The sequence below is a fragment of the Engraulis encrasicolus genome, chromosome 13, assembly GCF_034702125.1.
Source record: "Engraulis encrasicolus isolate BLACKSEA-1 chromosome 13, IST_EnEncr_1.0, whole genome shotgun sequence".
NCBI lineage: Eukaryota > Metazoa > Chordata > Actinopteri > Clupeiformes > Engraulidae > Engraulis > Engraulis encrasicolus.
Genome location: NC_085869.1, coordinates 53,302,384 through 53,312,383, shown reverse-complemented (window position 1 = coordinate 53,312,383; position 10,000 = coordinate 53,302,384). Strand labels below are relative to the sequence as shown.

The 10,000-nt window shown below is 41.6% G+C and overlaps 1 protein-coding gene across 1 annotated transcript in view; it reads right to left on the bottom strand.

Moving 5' to 3' along the window:
* cntnap5a (contactin associated protein family member 5a) overlaps positions 1-10,000 on the bottom strand; it is a 232,558-nt gene that overhangs the window by 86,413 nt on the left and 136,145 nt on the right. The window lies entirely within an intron of this gene.

The window sequence follows — 10,000 nt, the reverse complement described above, 5'->3', positions numbered from 1 at the left end:
CATTTAATGTGTTCAATCTACACACAAACGCATAAAGACATGATTATACTCTTCTTGAACCCTTCAAAGTACGACGGCAGTAAGACTGCCAGAAAAGCATCATGAGCAAGGCCATCTACTCATAATTATTCATTATGACAGTCTAATATCCGGTATGAGATCATCTGCTATCATTTCGATTCCTAATATCTAAATATTTATATCTTGAATATCTAATTATCTGTCACAGCCATGATGTATGAATGAAAGGCATGGTGTGAATGAGAAGGGAATGATGAATATTTCTTGAATATGAACATTTTCAGAGAATGTCCCAAGTCCATTATTTACCATAGCAAGAGATGACAAAGTATGCCATCTGGCATGATATGTTGTTGACATGATCGTGACAGTTTTATGACGGAGGATGCTAATAATGTGCTATTTAAAAGAACATAAACTGAGACACACAAGCAAAGCACAAAATAAAACCCAAGACAGCTTTGCATGCAGGTGTATGTTTTGGATGTCGTTGCTACCAAACATTTTGAAAAAGCAGTTTCAAGCGCATTCCTTTCATGAATGGGAAAAATATCACACTGAACAGATATTCTTGAACAGAACAGAGCAGAATAAAAACTTGGATTATGAGAGTCACTTTATGACCACGAAGCAATTTTATAGCTGAGGAAGTGAGCCAAACATAGCCCATTTGAAAGGTCACAGAGAAAGATAGCAGCAGGTAGAGAATGCAAAAATAACAAAATTAAAATTAATTCTCACAGTTCTCCAGCATTGCATCATTGGATGTAGGGGTAGACCATGCTTATCTTTGTTTTTGTTTTTGTGTTTTTGCTTAGATATTTACAAATTTTCAAATGTAAATGCAATGTAATGTTCAAAGAAGCAGCAATTCGTCAGCTACACATCATTTTCATGCAGCCCAAACACCTGCAAGATGCAGAGAAAAGTAGAAAACTTATCTTTCAATTAGTTTATCCTGATCTGACTTACTTATGGGTACACATGTGCAACACAATGCTTAATGTGTTTACCGCTATAAAATCCACAAAGTAAGATGTGAATTTGCATTTTGTGTTAAATGCTTTTGACTGTGTTTAGATTTTTTGGTTTAAAGCTGTTTTTGGTCATTTAGAGACATTATTCCCCCCAGTTTTTTTATATCCCCCCTTATAAAAACTTTTTTCTTTATTCCTTGCAAGACACAATTCCTTTTAATAAATACATCATGACATTTCACCGACTACTGTAACCCGACTTTGCACAACACATACTCTTAAGTCACCATGGACTTAAAACGTTCAATAAATGCCTCCCAAGCCTGCAAGATTGAAACAGGATGTGAGGAGAACACACAGAAAAACCTCAGCAGCATTATCTGCTGCCAGGGTGACTGGCGGAGAGGGTCAGACCTGGCTGATAGGAAAAAAGCTCCCAATCTGATGACAGTGGGAACAGGGAGAAGCAGCTCAATCCTACCCAGAATGCAGCTGTGGTGTGGGGCTTGAGGCTAAAGCTCCTACCCAGGGAAACTGACAAGGTGGAGGCAAAGGGGTCCGTTGTCCTGGGCCCAGGGAGAGGAGGAGGAGGGGGGGGGGGGGGGGGAGGGGGGGGGGGGGGGGGGGTTCAGAATTGGGTCCCCATTACATTGTATGTATACAGTGGGGGGGCCTGGCAGATGACTTGGTCCCGGGCCCTGGCCAAAGCTGTCAGTAGCCCTGCTCTTACAATATATAGACCTGGAACATCCCCGTGTGAAATCACTATCAGTGATGAGGTATCTGCTGACAGGTCTGGCTTTTGCGAAATTGCTCTCGCCCAACTGATGGTACAAGGCCCCTTTAGACATAGTCAATGTCTGTCAAATACAATGGGAAGAGAAAAAAAGAGAGCCCTCCGGTCCTTTTAGACATGACATCATTTGAGATGTGCACTTCTGAAATGAAAAGGGATGCTGCAATTCTACTCCTCTTTTTCCTCAGTTAGACCACACCTGTTAGAATGATTCAGATGGGGAGGAGGGGGGGAAAATGATAAGGGATGAGCTGGGTGCTATTCATGAGGAAGTGCTTATGCGGACATGAATATTAACTGTGACATCCGTGAGGTCTGACCAAGGCAGTAAGGTGTCACACTTAGGCTATAGACACATGTGCCGGTACAGTGCACAATGATGTATTCACATACAGACAAGTAATCACTCACACACACACTGACACGCATGCACGCATGCACGCATGCACGCATGCACGAACACACGCGCGCACGCACACACGCACACACGCACACACACACACACACACACACACACACACACACACACACACACACACACACACACACACACACACACACCAGAGAGAGAGAGAGAGAGAGAGAGAGAGAGAGAGAGAGAGAGAGAGAGAGAGAGAGAGAGAGAGAGAGAGAGAGAGAGAGACAGAGAGAGACAGACAGACAGACAGACAGACAGACAGACAGACAGACAGATCAGACTCTGAAATAGCCTCATCATTACAGTGGTCAAATACCCTCCAAGGCCTGTCACAACTCATGTAGAACAGAAATTATGTGGATGTCTCTCTCTCTCTCTCTCTCTCTCTCTCTCTCTCTCTCTCTCTCTCTCTCTCTCTCTCTCTCTCTCTCTCTCTCTCTCTCTCTCTCTCTCTCTCTCTCTCTCTCTCTCTCTCCCCATTTCCCTATTCTCTATGCACACTGGGAATACATATCCTCTCTACCATATTTTAAATTGCACCTGCATATTTGAAATGGCTTGAACATGGCAGGGGAAAAAAATCACTTCTGATGCCTGTGGGTTCACTCATTTAAATGTTAAGCACCTCAGTATCGTGGTGAGCCAGGCTCCGGGATGGTGATCATATTCAAACCTAACTGGGCTGACAGGGGCTTCTTTGACAAATCCTTTCTTGTAATTATGCCTGGCGATTTGCCTGCTAATACAACATGAATAACCTATCTGACTTTATTTTGCTTCATTACTTGGGCAGAAATGTGAGCTTTGTTGTGGGGATGCTGTACGTACGCATGTCTGGCTTGCTGTATACAATTTGATGCGTCTGACCTTACAGTGATGTACAGCAACGTCAATCATCGTTCTATACACTTCAATCATAAATACTGTACCATGTACTATCACCATCATTGAATAATGCATAGATCTAGTATGACGCACGTTCAATTACTTTTTCTTACATTTCAATTCACATTTCAGACATCCCAGCAGCAGCAAAGCGTGCAGGAGTGTTATATGAGTGTACACTGCAAAAGGTCGGCGTGATTCTACTCATAAATATGCATTTCAATTGAACCCAGCTTTTTTATGAGCGTGTCCTTCAGTTATCTCAATGGAGATGATGAACCTTTCATGCGGTCAGCAGCACACACAAAAAAAGAAAACAAAAGAATGATTAAAGGCTTCTTTGCTTCAATTATTTTCTTTTTTCTTGCCATGCCATTACTTATCATATACCAATGCGTACATGATCAAAATAGTGAGAGGTCACACATCCATGTTAATAGCAGACACGTCGTAGCGTTTCACATGTAATTAAAAAGACATTTTCAAATCTGCACGCCTGGACTTCTGCCAAAGAAAAAAACACACAAACCAACTTTTAAATAAAATTGGAGTGTAGTGATATGATACATCTCTGATATTTAGCCATATGTTCACATGCCATCTGTAGACTTTGATGCTGAAAATGGACAATATGTGATACCGCAGGGGCTTTCAAAACAAATATGATTTAAAAAAAATGATCACTACATGAAGCACCACACATGGGTTCTGGGAAATCATGTTGTTCCAGAATGTATGTTTCAAACAAAGGGCAGAGTGAAATCATCATTACTTGAGAGACAACTAAATCCCTCTCAAATAGAGGCACAACCCTTGCACAAAACACCACAAAAGCCTTTGTTTTGGCTCCTTTCAACCACTCGAGTAGCAATAGGGGGAATCTCAACAAATTACACCACCTCATCTTCAAAATCTCCAGCCCAAGCTACTCTCCTCTCCCTCCACGTGTGTCACCCCCCCACCCCACCCCACCCCCCACACACACTACCACCATTAGCCACCCACAACTGGAGGAGCTACTTTTCGCTGTCAGAAACAAAATGGATTGTATCTGCTGTATAACCACGGCCAATTACAATGCCTCGTGTTCCAGCTGTTCTGGTCAAATGAGTCACCCACTCCACCATCAATTAGACAGGGGTGGGGGATCCGAAACGAACAGCGGAGCTGAGGGCTGAGCTGGTGGACCATGTGCTCTATAGTCTAAGCCGCCCTCCTCGCTCCACCATCTAACAACGAGAATGGCCCTCCTTATCGATTACCTGTGGGCAGCTCAAGCCTCCGTGTAATGGAGGACGGGGCGAAATGAGGGGCGCGCACAAACTGATTTGGAGGCTTTGTGGTCAATGGGAGATAATGAGAGCTAGAGAGCTCCGCAAGGAGGCAGACACACGTGCAACAGCACACGGGCGGCCTGAATGCAGAAAAAAAACAAAAACAAAAATACACACACCCAATGAGTGGTTTTAGACACACTATCCCACTCTATTCAGCATCCATTTTGTTCCTAACCCAGTATTACCACAAAATGGTGGTCTGGAGAAGATGATGATATAGTGGCACAGGGCACAAACAAGACAAAAACATTACAACAAATCATTGAGACAAAACAGCTTCCTGGACGATAGTGTAAGACAGGAAGTCAAAACCATAAGCTGATGGGTGAGGGGTTGCATTGTCTTCTCTTACTTGGCTTTGTGTTTTCTCTATCGTTTAAGTTACAATGTCCTTAATTTCTTATGCAATGTTTTCCTTAATGAAGCTCAAAAGCTTTCACAGTCATCTGAGATCCAAACATCAATGTGTCATTAGTAGGCCCAACCCTAAACCCGTCACACGCTTTCTAGACTACACTGCAGCGCTGCACTGATTTAATTTAGCACAGAGACATTGGACGGTTCTAGTGACGATATGAAAATAGATGCACGTTACCATAGAGTATAGCAAGCAAATTTGCATAGAACAACAAGCACACCCTCCCAATGCTGATGCTGCATAATGTAGGCAGCATCACAAAGATCACTTACACAGCGACTACAACAGTTTATGGCATTACAAGGTAAATGCCACCCTGTTATGAATACAACACATTTAATTATCAAAGTGATGGGTTTCCGAGGAGCAGGCGGGGAGACCCCACTTGAGCTACATGCTGAATGTGTTAATTAGAACGAGAAACATACAGTAAACAACCAACTACAGGATATGAAGAGATTTATTCGCAAAACACTATACATGTATATACATTTGAATTCTTCAAAAAATACCAAATATTTTGTTTTCAATTCAAAGTTTGGTCTAACTGTCTAAGTGCCTCAACATTTCATTGTGGTGGTGGCATAAGTTTACATCTCCACAATGAAGGCTGTCTATTCTATTCTATTCTATTCTATTCTATTCTATTCTATTCTATTCTATTCTATTCCAATGTAGTCTATTCTATTCTATTCTGTTCTGTTCTACTGTTCTATTCTATTCTATTCTATTCTATTCTATTCTATTCTATTCTATTCTATTCTATTCTATTCCGTTCTATTACTGCAAGTTTAGTTGTTTCTCTGTCTTTCTAGTTAATGACATGGAACACTTCTTTCGTACTTGAGTCAGGCTTTCACTGGCGTCTGCCATGATAAATGTGGGCTCTACTGTACTAGATCAACATCTCTCAGCTTTTTCAAGCTACAGTATTCGCTCCAAATTCATCTGATTTTGTCTTTCTAAAAAAAAATAAAAAAATAAAAGAGAATGACCTGTGTCCTAGAAACAACATTCAATTCCTAACTGACCTAAAAAGGCATCCATTTTGGGTAGGTGGATGTGGAGCTTGCCAAATCGGAAGATTTCCTCAAGCATTGTCACATAGAGAGAGGGGAGAGGACCATAAAGAATCTCATACATCAGTGTCGTCCTCTCACCCTTCTGTGCTTTGACTTAATGGCAGTGATGTATCTGCGCTAACCGTAGCCTCTGTATCGTCCTCAATAAACACAAAGAATATCTTAATAGAAATTGCGGCAGCAACAAAAAGAGTCGAAAAATTCGGAGTATTTTACAATAGGGTAAAGAGGGATAAAAGATGGCTCTCTCAGATATTCTTGAAACGTCTGATCTCAGCAGTTCTCAGTGGGTATAGGATAGTCGTATTTGTCCAACTTTGTAATCTGAATGATTACAAGGTCAAGGAGAGTTGAAAGACACAAGATCTTTGAAGAGAAAGAAGTCAGCCAAAGTGGAAGCTGTATTATTACACACACACACACACGCACACGTACACGCACACGCACACGCACGCACACACACACACACACACACACACACACACACACACACACACACACACACACACACACACACACACACACACACGCACACGCACACGCACACGCACACGCACACGCACACGCACACATACACATACACACACCCACACACACACGCCTTATTCCTTACACAGGCGGCCCATCATAATAATTCATCTGCTCAGCAAACCACTTTAAAACCCCAGATATGTGTTTGTATTTCCTGCAGCTGAGTAAGGCTGAGCGACACCAAGAGACGAAGACCCAGAGAGTGAGAGAGAGAGAGAGAGAGAGAGAGAGAGAGAGAGAGAGAGAGAGAGAGAGAGAGAGAGAGAGAGAGAGAGAGAGAGATCAGCCGTAGAAATGTGAAAAGGATATAAGTGTGGTCACGTCAGCCCTGCAAATGCCAGTAAGAATGAAGCCATCAATATGAATTTTTAAAGAGAGGTGGGGAAAAGGGAGGAGGGATGAAGAAATGGGAAAGAAATGGATAAAAGAAAGAAAAGATGAAAGAAGAAGGAGAGTGGGAAGAAGACGTTCTCGGTTCAGTGGTATCGGTGGTCCCACATGACTCTTGTTGGCTCAGAAGAAGCATGAAAGCGGAGCTTAAAAACCAAGTCTTATCAGGCACACTGGGCCGCGATAGAGAGAGAGAGAGAGAGAGAGAGAGAGAGAGAGAGAGAAAGAGAGAGAGAGAGAGAGAGAAAGAGAGAGAGAAAGAGAGAGAGAGAGAGAGAGAGAGAGAGAGAGAGAGAGAGAGAGAGAGAAGGAGAGAGAGGCCCAACGTAGGCACGCTGGGCCACGATAGAGAGAAGAAAGAGAGAGAGAGAGAGAGAGAGAGAGAGAGAGAGAGAGCGAGAGCGCGAGAGCACAAGAGCACGAGAGCACGAGAGCGCGAGAGAGAAAGAGGCCCAGCCCAGACGCTGACACGCGGGTTTGACGGACCCGACTCAGATGTCTTGTTCAGCCATGTCATGTCACTGGAGCCATTCCCTCTGGAGGAACCTTGTTATTGTTGCTCAGTAGTTTGACACTGTAGCCTACCATGAAACTGACTCTCAGACGATGCCTGCCAGCCAAAAAAGGCTGTCTGGCAGGGCAAACACACTTCCCACTCCAAACACACAACAGCTGAGGGGCTATAATGAGGATGGTAATAATATTTTATAGCCGTCTGCATAGCTGTAAAACTGGATGTTTTTAACATTACCCCAGTCACACTTATCATAACGTTAATTATTTATAAAGCAGTCATTTTGGTGAGATGACCTGGTTAATGGTTTTGACCACATTAAAAGAGAAGGTTGAGCACACAGTATGCTAATGTCAAGGACTGCCTTCGGTGAAAAAATATGGAAATAACCTGTAATGTGACTATCACACAGAATATGTATATATATATATATATATATATATATATATATATATATATATATATATATATATATATATATATATACATTCCCAAGAAAAAGTTTGTGCACCCTTTGAAATTTCTTACCTTTCTGTTAAAGTTGGTCATAAAACATGTTCTGATCTTCCCGGAAATCACAAGAAGGAACAACCAGAGTCTGCTTTAACTAATTCAACCCAAACATTTACAAGTTATCATATTTTCATTGGCCATAAGATGTAAACATTCACAGAACAGCAAGGCATAAGTAAGTACACCCTAGCATTCAATAGGTATTAACCCTAAGTTAGTCGCAATAACCTCAACCAGATGTTTCCTGTAGTTGCAGATCAGATTAACAAAACAATCTGGATGTATCTGGTGTCCCTCTTCTTTAGAAAATGCCTCTCGTCAGCAAGGTTTGTGGGATGTCAGGAGTGCATAGCTTTCTTGACTTCATGCCATATAATCTCAATTGTTTTTTGTCAGGGCTTTGACTGGGCTATTCCAGAATGTGGATTTCATTATTATGAAGCCATTCTAAAGTTGATTTGCTTCTAAAGTATGGGTTGTTGTCACATTTCAGCACCCATACTCTTGTGTGCTTCAACGGTGTGACAGACAGATCTCACTTTTTTTGTAAAAAATCTCGATAAACTTCTGAGTTCATTGTTCCACTGATAATAGCAAACAGAAAAGGGCCTGAGGCAGGAAGGTAGCCGCATATAATGATGCTCCCGCCACCATACTCAAAGGTGGAGATGATGTTTTGGTGAAGGTGTGGTTCTCCAGTTCTCCTCCAAACATGACATTGTGTGTTCCCCTGAACAATTCAACTTTGGTTTCAACGTTGGTCTACAGAATATTTTGCAGTAATTCTATAAAGCATATAAATGCTTTTTCGCAAACCTCAAAGGTGCAGCAATATTTTTTTGGTCAGAAACCCCATTAATTTTAGATTGGCAGAATGAATCCCATTTTTAGCTATTCTTGGTTACATCTCCTCTTCTGAGTATGGTGGCGGGAGCATCATTATATGCGGCTTCCTTGTTGTCTCAGGTCCTTGACAGTTTGCTATTATCAGTGGAACAATGAACTCAAATTTATTGTGATATTTTACAGAAAAAACGTGAGGAAGTCTGTCACACAGTTGAAGCACACAAGAGTATGGGTCCTGAAATGTGACAACAACCCATACTTTAGAAGCAAATCGACTTTAGAATGGCTTCATAATAATGAAATACACATTCTGAAATAGCCCAGTCAAAGCCCTGACAAAAAACAATTGAGATTATATGGCATGAAGTCAAGAAAGCTATGCACTCCAGACATCCCACAAACCTTGCTGACGAGAGGCAGTTCTCTAAAGAAGAGGGAGACAAGATACAAACAGATTGTTTTGTTAATCTGATCTGCAACTACAGGACAAGTCTGGTTGATGATATTTCAACTAACTGAGGGTTAAAACCTACTTAATGCAAGGGTGTACTTACTTATGCCCTGCTCTCCTGTGAATGTTATGGCCTTATGACCAATAAAAATATGATAACATGTAAATGTTTGGGTGGAATTAATTAAAGCAGACTCTGATTGTTCCTTCTTGAGATTTCCGGGAAGATCAGACCATGTTTTATGATCAATTTTGACAGAAATGTAAGAAATTTCAAAGGGTGTACAAACTTTTTCCTGGGACTGTATATATATATATGATTTTTTACCGTGTGTATATTTTGGGTCCTAGCAGGCAGGCGTACTTCAAACACCACATTTGCATAGCAGTAATAATACAATGAGTGCCATCAGCAACACAGGGTGATGAAAGACACAAGACAGTCTTGTCTCCTCAATCGTAGTGCGAGCGAGGATGCTCCACAGAGGAGATGCAGGCTACATTGACAGACACATAAAACAAACATTGTTTCGCTCAAACACACAACTCTGTAAGAGCTCAGTGGAGGAGGACATGAAGAAGCTAACCTTCTTGAACCAGACATGCTTGAATGTCTGTGTAGCATCCACGTTTGTTCAATGACAGCAAACATTTGTAAACATGATGTTTTTTATATTTATGTGTGTAGTGTTGATATGTGTTCTTTCTGTAGTGCAACCCATTTCAACTGTTACCAGCTTGTGTACAGTACGTTTTGCGCTTCCCCCCCACATCAATTAAATTAACCAATTTAAAATAAAATTAATTAATGTCAGACATTC